Below are 14,778 nucleotides of genomic sequence, written 5' to 3'. Positions count from 1 at the left end.
TATGTTAACAGAGAATATCGAAAGAGAAGAGGCTAAGCTCAGCTCCACCTAACTTTGAAAGTAGCTTAAAATTAAATTACCTGGCAGACCATAAAGATTGTATCTTACAGGTGTGATTGCAGCCAGAGACAAAATATCTGGGGAAAACAAGCACTATGAAGCCTTCTACATTGTCTTTAGCAGTGAACTAATTGCTACTCTGGAAGGGTAGAAGTCTGAAATTGTTTTATGATTTCCAGAAGATACAACAGATTTGAGCAAAACTCTGTGTGTGTGTGTATTATTGATACATGTGTTAAATCTTAGCAGTTTCTAGAAACAGGAGTAGCATGGGAACCAGAAGTCAGATGACCAGATGTATGTGATGTCATTCTTTAATCTAGGACAAAAATTATGTTTAATACTAGATGTGACTGAGGTCTCATGGCAGTCTGTTTTTGGAATGTGACAGACAAGGACCCCTTACCTATTTCATCTTGCCTTGCTTTAGTAAGTGAACCAGGGAATAGTAATTCTTTAGCTCAGTCAGGAAAATATAGTGAGATTAGTTAAGTACTGTTTTTGTCTGTATCTGCAGTGAATCTGTCTGTGTTATTTTAATATTTCCTGTGACTGAAACTCTGGTGTTTACTGTAAGTGGATATTTAGTATTTTCATGTTCTTTTCTTATTTAATATTAAATATATTTAATTTTTTATTGTGGCTGTTCTTTTAAAGAATATTTTAATCTCTGAGAGCACTTATATATATTTGGCTCTGGCTGCTCCTGAAAGCCTTGCTGTTGGTCAAACCACTATTGTTATTAATATTAATTTCACTCAGTATAATTGGGTATCCTTGGAAGAATCTTATAGTAGCTGGCTTTAGAGTGTCTGGTGGTGGTGTAACTACCTTATAGTTTGGACAGAAGGGGGCAGAGCTAGTAAATATGTGCCAGCCTTTCCCATGTGTGTGTGTGTGTGTGTGTGTGTGTGTGTGTGTGTGTGTGTGTGTGTGTGTGTGTGTGTGTGTGTGTGTCAGCACTTGTTTCGCAGAAAGGGTGCTGGAGGACTTAGCTAAGGACTCAACTCTATAGCTGTGCCATTAGGGAGTCTTATTGGGGACCTGGGTGGAGACAGAGAAAGAGAGAAATCCAGAGCCCAGATTGAGTGTGTTCCCTGTGTGCTCTTAAGGGAAATTGTGCTTGATTCAGAGAGCTCCATCTGTAAATACTGTGTGTATCTATTTTGGTTCCAAGGGAACATCTCTCTCCAGTGTAAGTGATGAGGATTCAGGCTTCCTGATTACTGGCCCAGAGTGGGGACGTCACAGTATCTATAGTCCATAAGCTGGCCTGAGTACACAGTTCACATAATGAATAATATGCCCAGTTCCCTGGTTGCAGAGTCAGTAACACCTGCAGTTATCGGCACAGTAACAAAATAGTAAATAAAAACATTTCCTGAATTTGGAATCCCAGAGGAAGTGAAGTCAGATTACACAGTGTTAATATCAAATATTTGTTTTGTAAAAATCTTAGGGTACAATACAAGTAAGACTATGTCCAATAAATAACATGATAGAAAACCTGATGTCCAATATCAACAAAGCCATCAGGACTGCTAGAGCAAAGATAATTCATTGGAAGCACAATTTTTCCCAGTGTTGAAAGGTTACATAAGTTCTACTCATAGTAGGATAAGAAACTGTCCACTAAGCCTTACTGTAAAGGACAATTTCAACAAAAACATCCCTTATGTTTCAAAAACTATTGAAAAGCTTCACAATTAGGTCAAAGATATTGGCTGTACACTCAGAGTGAAAATCCAAGATGAAGTCTTACACAGATATCAAGAAAAGGGCAAGCAGCCATAAACTCAGGAAGGACAGACTGTTTTAGAGGTACAGCTCCACATGGGAAAAAAAGACTTTGTTACATAGTCCAGATCTATATTTCATATGAGATGTTAAAGAGTATGGGGTTGCTGTTTCAAACAGGAGATTGAATGTAATGATACATTACTCCTTTTAAAACCATTTTGAAGAAAGTAATTATTTTGATGGCACTCTCATTCAAGAGCTACAACAATGTTTTTAGCAGGAAATGTACATACCTTATCAAAGACATCTGTGCAATAGAGATGATCAGCTAAAACTATAGAAAAGCTGTTACCTTAATAACAGAAGTTTAAAGTGAGTTGCCTGTGTCACTTTTTATTCATATTGTCGTCACTCAAGCATAATAGTCACTACTTGTATGCAGTTACTCACTTCTCTTAAAAGCAATTAGTTACTGCTAGAAGTGCACTGTATTTTACACTCCCATCTTGCAACCTCCTGGAGAAAGAGAGATAGGTTTTGCATTACCTACCATTGATTGCTCTTTCTCCCAGGTACATTGACCTTGTCAAAATAACAAAATAGGAAGGCATGAGGTGTAGGGGGACTTGCCCTCCAAAACAATACAAGTATTTCTGGATTCAGGTTGTCAGTTCCTTGCAATAGCTGCTGAGAATCTAAGATTTAAGTCAGATGTTTCAAACACTCATACTCCTAATAGCTAATGTGTCTAGAATTCTTTTTTTTTAATACAAGTTTTACCATTCTTGGTACAATGAATGACCGATTGCTAATAACCTGTTTCTTTTCAACAGAGGAAAAAAAAAACTGTCATGATTTTCTTCACAGGTTTCATAGAACTGCTCTTACAGTCTATTAAAATGTTTCAAGTTTTACAATGTGCCATTGTTATATAAAAAGTTTGCTTCTACTATAGTTTAACAAAAAAGAGATGTGATAAATGCATTATCATTTCAGTGCCCAATCACTGGAGAGGCTTTGAGAGAATAAAAGTTTTACCAGCCTCTCCTAGGATCAGTAACCTAACAGCATTGTTTTATTCCTGTTAACCACTTATCCAAACAAACCCTCTACGGCTCTAGGTCTGTGCTGTCCCACAGAAATACAATGAAAGTATTTCACTGGCCCATCAAATGGGAACAGGAAATTGGTATGTATAAGATCATGCATTATTCACTCCATCTAATGTATTCAATAATTTAGTTATGATTAACACACAAACATAAAACTCACAGCTTTACTACACAGACCTAAACCAAAAATATTATAAACCCCTGAATTAAAACCAAAGTTAACAGTATAGTGGCACCTTGGCATGCAGCCTTCTAGATAAAGTGATGTTGCTCAGGTGTAAAAGAAAATGCCTTGAAAACAAAATGCCAAGGCACCACTGTACTGGTTAGATTTACTTATTTAATTTGGTATTTTATAGTACTTTTCTGCCCATGAGTATGCAATCAACTTCTAATTTGATTGGTTAATAATAAGAAACAGCTTGAGATTGGAACACTTCTGTGTTTTCTGCCTTTGCTACAGTTCTGTGATTGGCATTTCCACGTTTGGAACAAATTTCTATTACATGTAAAGCAGAATAGCATCCTTGCCACTTTTGAGGTAAACCTAAAGAACTGGATGGGTAGCCTCAGATTCACCCCCATTCTATCTAGTCTTACTCTCCATGAGGCTGGAGGGAACTTCTAAACAGATGCTTTTGTTTAGGCTTGTAATGTTCTGTAGACTGATTGCTGGCAGAGAAACATACTGCATGTTAAATTGATCACATCTACTACTTTATTAATAAACATCTGTTCTTTAAAACTAGGCATATGCTGAGGTTCATACATTTATAGTGAAAAAAAACATTCAGTGTAGCAGATAGTGCCCCCCATCCTATTTCTGGTGTCTCTATCTGCTGTCAATATTAAGTCAATGACCAGATATTCTGGTTGCCAAAGTGCATTATTACAGCCAGCATTACTGAAGAACAAAAAATAATTCTGCTTTCAATACTTGCTTGAGATAGAGCATAGTCTTAAAACTAAAACACAAAAGTAATTACTGACAACTGTGCTATCAACTAGATAAATGCCAATTCACCAACAAGAGCTCCATTTTTGGGAAGTCTGTGGATTTTCTGCTTCTTGTAGCAACTTTCATATAGTTATAAAAATTACAATCAGCTCCGTTTGGCGTCAAGCCGCGGTGGTGCAGTGGTAGCATTGTTGCCTCACAGCAAGAGGTTCTGTTCGATTTCCGGCTGGAGCACCTTCTGTGTGGAGTCTGCATGTCCTCCCCACGGTTGAGTGGCGTTCGAAAGACATGCGTAGAATGGGCATGCCTTCGTTGAAGGTTGGGCATCGAGCTGGCACCTCGGCACCGTAAAAATCTACTGCTAATCATTAGTGGACCAGAGTTCCGCTGTGGCGACCCCTAACCGGGAAAAGCCGAAAGAAGAACAACAAAACAATCAGCTCCGTTTGGCATGGTGATAAAACAGTGTGACTAGAACATGTTTAAAATTATTCTTTCACTGCAACACTCACAAACCACGTAAGTTCATTCTGTTCATTGTACAGCAGTACCACATGCTCAAAAAAAAGCGTAATATTAAAGTTTTAAAGTGTGTACCTAGTAGAATCAGCATTATTGCATTACTTCAGATATGCAAAGATGCTTAAGCATTTATAATATAAGCTTGATTTTTTTTTTTTTTGCATATTTTAAAGTGCATGCAAATAGAAACTGTCAAAGGGGAAAAAAACTTAAGCTCTAAAAATAACCTCATAGGTTGTAATGGTAGGCATGGGTTGCTATGGCAACAGTACTCTTTTTAACCTTCATTTTCATGTTTTATTTTTTTTTCCTTCTGCCACTTGTTGATCTCTGATGACATTACTTTCTCCCTGCATGCTGTTTAGTGAGCCATAGTCATTTTTAAATCTAATGAGCAATTTTAGCCTAATTTTTGTCCAACTTCCATACCAGTCATGCACTGACCTTCATCTAAACAAAGGCTTCCACAAGCCACTCCAGATTTTAAGCCATACATCTTTACGTTAGAGCATTTTCTTTTATAGCACTGTTTTATGAAAAAGATGGCATCATATTAGCTTTCTTGAAGCACTGACATACCTACATATACCCATATCATCTATAAATTATATAATTTCCTATTATAGCATTCTACAAATCAGCAACTAATCTGAATGCCATAATGTTAAGTAGCCCTCCTCAATCTGTTCCTGCTTTGTACCATCAGAAATATGGCTTACAGAAATGAAATAATGACTCAAGGTGTCAATTTACTAGAAACCCACATAACAGCACTACTTACCTCTCTGTTTCACTATGTAATACACCATTTCATTGTACTAGTAACCCATCGGGACATCTGACTACACTGCACCCATAATCAGCCTCTTTTTAGCTCGCTCATTATAATTAGACAGCAACTTGCTTCTGTGTTAGTTTCAACAGTTTTATTCTGATCATTTTACACTCTGCTTCTGGGTATCTATATCACAAGAACCTTGTCTGTCACCCTTGTTGAATACATGCACAACTGTCAATGGGTCTGCTTCATTTTATGAGATCTTAGTGGACCACCCACAATGTGCTGTGAGCAGTTTGCTACTGCCACACAGTATATCATCAGAGTACAGTAAAGTAAATGAAACTGAAAGCGTTTTTTTTTTTTTTTTTTTTTTTTTTTTTTTGCACAGAGCTGTATCTCCACACCCCAGTCTCTGAGGTTGTATACTGTGTGTGTGTATGTGTGTGTGTGTGTGTGTGGGGGGGGGGGGGTACATCCACAGTGAAAAAAATGCATTACAGTTAATGGTTTATTCCATGGATATGTGGTGGTCAAACAAGGTGGTAGGAATTTGTTGTCATTAAGTCTGGCATTGATAACTGATGCTTTGATGACAAGTCAAAGTAGGCCCACAGCAAATGTTATGTATCAATTCCTGAAGCTTTTTATCCCTTACTTACTTTTTACACCTTCATGATTATATTTCAGATACTGAAGTCAATGCAAAAAGTGATTACTATCCTTTTAGTCCTTTTCGACTGTTTTAAGATCTGAATTTCTTATGTCTGATGTTACCATTAGGTTTTGCCTACATAGTGTACATGAGCCAAATGTGGAGCCTTTTTCTCTGATCATCCATTGAAAACAGACCACAGCCCAATTGGACATCCCAGTAAGAAAAATGAAAGCAAAAATATAACTACAGCTAGGATAAAATAAATTGATATCACCACTGTGGAGTATTCTCTGCTTACCTTCTGTGCCAGGAATGACCCAGTACTGATAGAGGTATGAATCACCCAGCACTGTTAGAACTCCATCACCTAAATAATATCAGTGGTAAAGCACTCACTACAGAGACTTAAACATATATGACCATAACAACACTACCAGATGGCATGACATGTACCTATGTCAATGCATTCCCCATTTCTGGAATAGGCCATTCTTACATATCAAGCAATGTATTTTTCTAGCAATCTTTAAACCCACTTTGCATTACTGTTTGGTTCATTCCAAGTTTTCACTTGGCATATGAGTATAACAAAATCAGTTTGATGATTTGATGTGGCTGAGTTTCTAGATTTTTCTTGGCTGTAAACTTAGCAAGAATCCATGAACACGTTGCTGCACTTACATGCACTCATTGACTAGGGATACACCCCAACACTGAGACTTAAGATATCTCTCTCCTAAGGTAATCTTTTCTTGGAGTGGACTATCTACTGTCCCATATTATTTCAAGTACTGTATTCTTACTTATCTTCACATTATCCCACTCAGTATCTGACAGTGTGGGATTATGTCAAAAAACTCAGTGAAATTACAAATGAGCACCTCATCTCAGTATAGTTCAATGCCTGATAGTCCATCATCCTTTTGTACTACCAGCCTGGCACTAAATTAAAGCTCCACTGGTACCAAAAATTTTCTATTTGTTTAAGTGCCCCCCCCCAATACTACCCCCTAAGAGCTTCAGCCCCCTGTCTTTTCCTTGGATTTCATGATCAGCACAAATGGCACATAGTAGATTAGTAGATGGACTAGGTGATGGAAGTCTTCAAGTTTGTGACCCTAGATACATTTAAACATGAGTAATGGTTGTTTCTTGGCAGATGGAGAGTGGGCATATGATTGCTGCCTTGGGTCTGTTTGGAAGAACTTTTGGTCCACATGACAAGGAACAACCCTTGAAAATTTAAAAATCATAATTAAAATAGAAACTGTCCAGTATACATAATGCTACCTGTTACCTGAAGGTGCCTTTTGTCTGTACCATAGTGTAAGCAGCAAGTCTTTGGTTATTTATCACATAATGTGATATCCCCATTCATCAGTGGAGGCTCACTTTAGTTTAGCCTAGGTTTTTTTAATAGTTCCTGTATCCTTTCTTGCAGATGACCAGATTTTGTATAGTTACAGTGCCACCTTGGAGTAACTCGGTTTCTAAAGGATGCTGTTTTTATGCTGATTTTGTCCTACAGCCCTCTAGCCCTAACTCACAGGAAGCCCTTCTTATTCTCAGACAACATCCAGGCTACGTGGTAGGCAATAATAACTGCACAGCCATGCAGTTTTTCCCTTCAGTTAAACAGGAAGACAAACATAATAGATAATGAAATGTCAGGTTTCTGTTAACAGGCTGCTTAGGCTGAATGACTATTCTTAAAAATTATAGGTATATTAAGGGTGGCTTCCAGCTATATTGGACTATAAAACTGTAAAGGAGTCTTTGAATGATTGAGACTCCGAGGTTAACAAAGTTAAATAAATAACAATTAATGTATCAGAGGCACATACCCAAAGTTTGTAGTGAATGTGGCAGAACAGTGCCAGGTCAGGCATAGACAGCTAGGAACAGTGCGTCATGAGGACAGACCACTGCACATACTTTTCAAGTATTCCATTTCTTTGGAGACATTCCACTTATCCTCCAAAATCTCAATGAACTGTTAGTATCCTGAAACCATAGCGCCAAGCGATGATTCCTCTGCAGTTAAAGTAAAACTGCAGTTGTGTTGCACAGGTTGAAAGTTAGCAAGTTATAAAGAGATTGTTACTGAAAATGTTGCTGAATGAAAAAGAATTTGCAAAAGACATCTTTACTGAGGTCAGTAACTACAGTCAGATATAGAAGTTTATTGCCAAGTGAAAATTCTATTTCAAAGAACAGTTGTGAGTTTTACGGTAAATACAGGAGCCAATGTTACTGTGATATCAAGTGCTATATACTTAAGTTTTGCAAAACGTCTACAATTGCATGAGGCAGAGACTGAAATTTGTGGCCCTGCAGGCAAGCTCAATGCATTGGCAAATGTCAAGCCATATTTGAGTAGAAGGGGCAACATTCCTGGATTTATGTGCTGGATGGTCTGTACAGAAATAATCTGCTCAGTGGAGTTACATGTAGCTTGCAAAACAGTCTTAACAGAAATAATAAAGTAAGTCAATATAGATATTTTTGGTGACATTGGCCTGCCTGAGCATGAAACCAGTGAAAATGGAGCCAAGACCAAATGCAGTATTCCATATGCATTTAGCACACCAAGAAGGGTCTTATTTCCTTTGTTGTCCAAAGCAGAAGTATAATAAATGCAAAACAGTGATATTACTGAAAACGTTACTAAACTGACCGAGTGGTGTTCTCCCATGGTATCAGGAATTAAAAAGAATGGTTAAATGAGAATGGGTGTCGATTTAAACATGCTCAGTGATACTGTTGTGGCTGAAAGGTTTATACTGACTACTTAAAAAAAAAAATAGCATCTAAGCTATTACATGCAAAATTGTTTACAAACTAGGTGCTTGCAGTGTTTTTTTTTTTTTTTTGCCTAATTCCATCTTACCCGAAAAGCCAAAAGCTGACAACTTTTATTACCTGCACAGAAAGCTTATATTAAAAAAAAAAATGTCTTTTTGTATAATCTTAGCACCAGAGATGTAAAATGGCTGCTTTACTTAAGGATTTGAATTGTGTTGCTGCTGCTATGTATGATATCCTGATGTTTAATCTGAAAAAATAAACAAACAAAAAAAAACAAATGCAAGATTCAAGATGAGAAGCAACGTTACAAATAATCAAACATTCAGGTCTTAAGCTTAGTTAAGACAAACAATGCCTTAGTAAAACAACACTGCAGTACTTTGGGGACCATATATGCACTTGTGGTATTAAACCAGATGCAATCAAAGTCCAAGCAATAGCTGAGTTGCAAAATCCACCCAATGTAATTGAATTGAGACAAGACTTCTATATGATTAATGATTTGTGCACCAGACCTATCAACCGTAGTCCATCCTTTAACAGACGTGCTAAAGAAAAATATGTCATGGCTTTGGGGACATCCTAAAACCCAAGTGTTCACTAAAATAAAATAATTGCTTTCAAGAGGTCCAGTGCTAGCATACTATGAGGTAAAACAAACAGACAATTGTGAGTGTCAGTGTTAGTAGTTTTGACCTTAATGTACTGTTACTGCAGCACGCTTAAGAATTAGTGTGTCCTATTTGGCCTCAGTGCACTGTTACTCCAGCATGGCCTCCGTGCACTGTTACTCCAGCATGCTAAACTATTAGTATGTCCTATTTGGCCTTGCAGCACTGTTACTCCAGCATGGCCTCAGTGCACTGTTACTCCAGCATGCTAAACTATTAGTATGTCCTATTTGGCCTTGGTGCACTGTTACTCCAGCATGCTGAACAATTCATATGTCCTATAGTCTGTTGCTCCAGAATGTTAACAGACACAGAACAGAGATATTCTCGAATAGAAAAAGTCTTGCAAATGTATGTGCATTTGAAAAAGGTCTCCAGCTATCTATTAAGGCTCAAGAGTTTCCAGCTCCAAACTGACCATAAAGCACTAGTACTCTTGATCACCTGATGTTGAGAAAGTGCCACAGAGGTACCAGAAATTGTTAATCCATTTGATTAAGTTCAGTGTCAAAGCAATACATTTGCCAGGCAAACAACTCATTGTTGATGATATGCTGTCCAGAAATCACATACATAACCACTCATTCTCTGAAACAGAAACCAATTCTGCAGTTTACGAAGCATCCTAATGACAAGTCCTGTACCTACTAAAAGACTAGAAAAGCTTAAACAAACTACTCCAGGTAATCCTGAATGGTGAGCTGCTGTCCAGTATCTGTATAATGGATGGCCAAACCATTGGCCTAACATCAAACAGCTAATCTACATGTAGTTTACAATCAGAGCACAGTTATCAGTTTATGATGGCGTATTGTTACAGCAAGATGAAATCATAGCACCTCAAAATCAATGAGCAAAATTGCTGTGGCAAATGCATGGATGTCATCAATGTCTCACCCAATGCAAAGAAAAAGCCAAAATATCCATATGGTGACCAAGAATTCACCAAGATATGTTCAACCTAGTATAAAGGTGTCAGCAATGTATTATGCATAAACCATCACAAAGGCATGGACCTCAGATAAAAGTGCCATCGACTGAAGGTCCTTGGCAAAAGATAGCTACTGATGCAAGTTTAAGGGAAAAAGCTACTTTGTTGTTGTTGATTACTATTCATGTGACATTGAAATAATTTGTGTACCTACTACAACAAGCCAACAAATATTAGCAGATTCAATACTACAGTCTCAAATTATGGTACACCGAGAAAAGTAGTGAAAGACAACAGCATGCAGTTTGTGTCCAGTGAATTCTTTTGTGGCTGATTGTTGCTTCACTGATACTACATCAGCTCCTCACTACCTATAGTCAAGTGGCAAAGCTAAAACAGCAGTTCAAATAGATGAAAAATATTAAGGCAAACTGATCCACATAAAGGTTTAAAGGTATAAAGAGCTGTTCCACATAGAGTAAGTCCTTGATGGCTAATGCTTGAAAGACAAATACGTATCGGCATTAGAGGTGGGCAACTCAGAGACATAATATAATCTCAATTTGAGCTTGAGGTTCAGCACATGAACAAACTGACATGCACTTTTTGTTTGTTAAGCATCTAATTACACCAGACCTACAGGCTGCGAGTACTCTCTGTTAAGTCTAGCTACATCAGATCTGTACTTTGATGGGCTGAAACTGTAGTGGGGTGTTACTAGAGAGCCTGCACGGAGCTAATATGTGTTGTGGAGATGCATCTTTTTCAAAAGAATGTCAGCAATACCTGTGGTTAAAAGAATTGTCATGGCAGCACTTTCAACATTTAGTAAAGAATCTGTAGTTTATTTCCTTCCCGCTATACTGGCTGCCTGTCTTGTCCTGAGGAAGGGATTGGAACTGCTCATTGCTCATTTCACTGAAACAATTTTCTTATGGTGAGTCAGCAAATACTAGCGAGTCTGAATGAATCATGGCACTGCCTGGAATGGATGCCATCCTTGGCCTGCACCTGAATTATGTGGTTTGAAAGGGTCACAGCTTTCAGCCATCCCTAATTTTGCCGAACATCTCAGATTTTGCTATATTCCTCAGAAAATGTTTGATTTTCTGCTAATAACTGAGGATTAGTTAATAAATACAGCCATAAAATAATTTCATAGGTATTGTTCACAAACCCTGCAGCTGTCCAGAATTTTTCAGAATGTCCATGATTTAGCCTCAAATTTTTGCTGTCCCTCTTGAATTTATTTATTTACTTACTGGTAAATCACTGAAGATTAGTCAAGCTAATGCTAGTTATTATCATTTTATGCTTCTTGTTCAGAAAATGTATGTTGATGTATAACCTCCTGTTTTATAAACTTAAGTGAATTAGAGTAATATTTATTCCCTTATTGCTTTATTTTAGGCCTTTGTTCCCCCCTCAATGTCTTTCTGGACAAAGTCAAAAATAATGAAGGGGTATGATTGTTCAGAAAGTACATGTTGATGCTGAACCTGTTTTCTTAGGGTGCAAACAAATTAGAATAATTAAAATTGTCCCTGATTTGGGGCCTTTGTCTCCTATGATTTTTGCCTTTATGCCCGGTTCTGAAGCAATGAAGTTGAATGATATGAAATGACCTAGCTTTATTTTGTTGCAACCAGCAACTGATAGCTGATGATTTTGTGAGTGGGAGAATATTGTTGTTCCTAAAATAACCAAGAAGAAGAAGATATGAAAGCAATATGCTTCCTATTAAGTGCTTCCCGACTACTAATTTCTGCAGAACTTAGGAGAGACATTTAATAAGACTAATGGGGAAGCCTTGGATTATATATTTTTAAAGAGTAGTAGTGTTACACCATAGTCAATGGTGGTATTTAAAAAAAAAAGAAAAAAAATCAGGCTTTTAAATATCTAAAATTACAGTATTAGGAAGCCTTCCTGCATCAGCTGCTTATTTATTTTTAAATATATAAATTAGACACTTTTAAATATATAAATTAGACACTGAAGACAGGACTATTAGATTTATGTCCCAATGTATGCTGTGTATTTTTATTTATTTTTCATATTACTAACCAGTTAAGACCACTAGACAAATCTTCCCTTTTCGTGGGTGACCCAGGAGCAATGTCATGCCACAAGAAGACACTCATTAACAGCTCAGAGCTTTAGTCCTCTAGTCTAACTGTATTCATTGGGACACACAGGAATAAGAGCGTCCTAATATTAGAAAATCATAATAAACATTCCTTATTACAGTTACAGTTGTCATAATTAAAAAAATAAGGTTAGCAGCTATAATATGCTTAAATAGTTGAGCTGTGGCATACTGATTCTCATACTACATGTGCAGGTTTGTACACATCTGTTATGAACACAGGATATGCCGCATGCAATAGTTTTTCTCAATTGGCTCTTACTTAGCATGTAAAGAGCATATCAGGCTTGCCCACCTCTAAATGATATGCCAGTGTTAGAGTTAAACCTTAATCCAAGAGTAATAACATACCGAATAATAAAAAGCAATTCTAACCGAAGAATTAATATTTTTTACCTATCCAATGACCTAGTCAAACTGTCCACTCAATGTTAGAAGGGGAGACAAAAATGGGACAATACAGGCATAACAGTACAGAGAACTACAGAACTCTGTTCTTACATGGTGCAAACAAAAGATGGTACCAAAATCTGATACAATAAATGACATATTTAATCATTTTCTAATGAAAGTAATCTTGAAAGCAGTGTTCCAGTAAACCAAATTGACTGAACTGAGAATTACTAGAGCAATGTCTAATAGGACCGTAGGCCCAATTCCAAAATACTTGCTCTCATTGTAAGTGACCACTTATACTGACAGCAGATATTTTGGAATCTGTCCCCTGGTGTAAGACTGTTTATAGATACTTACTTTAGTGAAAGACCTAACTTACACTAAGAAGTCTTTCTGAATCAGGGCACACTTACATTGAGAGCAACTCTTTTGGAATTTGTTCCTGTATCTTTATCAGAAACTAATCTACCTCAATTAAGTGTCCAAGATAAGACAGAAGAATCCACATTTCCTTCTTCCTGATGACAAATTGAAGACTATCCAGTCTTCGTAGCGGCCTTTGCAAATTAGTGCTCCTGATCTAGCAGTCTTTGTTTTGCCTAGTATCTGTAACAGTGCTGATGCATGCTATAACATTGTGTCTCAATGTTCAGTTTTTGGCAGGTGCACCAAATGGTTCAAGCAGCATACAGACTGTATATGACTATCATGCAGAAGGAGACCTATCTGAGTTCCTCATTGATAGCAGTAATAAATGTGATCCACAGGACGTTCTAAAATGGCAGCTGCACATTTTTGCGAACTTTATATGTTATTGCATTGTACATATCCAAGTGTTTAACAGTATATTACAAATTGTGTCTGCCTGTTCTTCTTATCACTTAGAAACATTTGATATGTTTATTTCATGTCAAATGGCACAGATACAATGGAAAGCAAACCAAAGTTCTACAATGTATGCATATATACTGTACATAGCTATGAAAAGGTATTGCCCTTTAAACACTAATGTGTAACATTGCCTATATAAGAGTAAGTATGCCCAAGAATGCACTGTGAGTTTTGAGTTCTGGGCAGATGTGTGAGATGTTGAAGTGTTAACATTGTCCACACTGTACTGCCATGCTGTTTACACTAAAGTTGACTGTTTACTGAAACCTGCCATTTCTGGGATGATCCTTACCAGAAGCAGTCTGTATTTTATAGCACCACTTCTCAGTTGTCCAGATTTTTACAGAATGTCCAAAATTCCGCTCATATTTTAGGTATCCATCCATCCCCAACCCCCTTTTCCCCCATTTTTCCACATGGGGTCAGGGTATCACTTTAACAATGACAATCATTTAGAACTTGTGATTTTCTGGCAAATTGTTGAGGATTGAAGTCACTGAATAATGACATACATTTCATATCCTTCTTAAAATTCAAGCTACATTCTAAGTTTTTAACAGCAAAATTTAAAAATTGTCCCTGATTCTGGGCCTTTGTCCCCCCAATTATTTACATCTTTGCCCAGATTTCTTACTCCTAGTGGTTGAGTAGTATGTCTGCATGCATGTGCATGCAGATACACATACACGCTTATAGACTGCATCAATAAACCCCCTTTGCTAGACTTTAAATATAAAGTTCTGCATGAATAAGATGGTCTGTTCCATGTCTAGGAGTGTGGTACTAAAGAGGTGTGTGTTTAACCTAGGACTAAAATTCAGTCCCTCTGGATCACCTTTCCAGCTGCTCCACCATTAAGTCATTGAGGAGCTGAGAACACACCAAAGATTTGAAGCCCTATTTCTCTGTCATACATACGTGATTCACACAGACCATCCATGGTGGTGCAGCGGTAGCATTGTTGCCTCACAGCAAGAGGTTCTCCTGTTCGATTCTCGGCTTGGGTTGGGAGTGCCTTCTGTATGGAGTCTGCATGTCTTCCCCACGGTCGAGTGGGCATTCGAAAGACATGCGTTGAATGGACGTGCCTTAGTTGAAGGTTGG

Source organism: Protopterus annectens, chromosome 8.part0, assembly GCF_019279795.1.
Source record: "Protopterus annectens isolate FY-2018-M chromosome 8.part0, PAN1.0, whole genome shotgun sequence".
Lineage (NCBI taxonomy): Eukaryota > Metazoa > Chordata > Ceratodontiformes > Protopteridae > Protopterus > Protopterus annectens.
The sequence above is the reverse complement of the archived record's forward strand: the minus strand, read 5'-3'. Positions refer to the sequence as shown.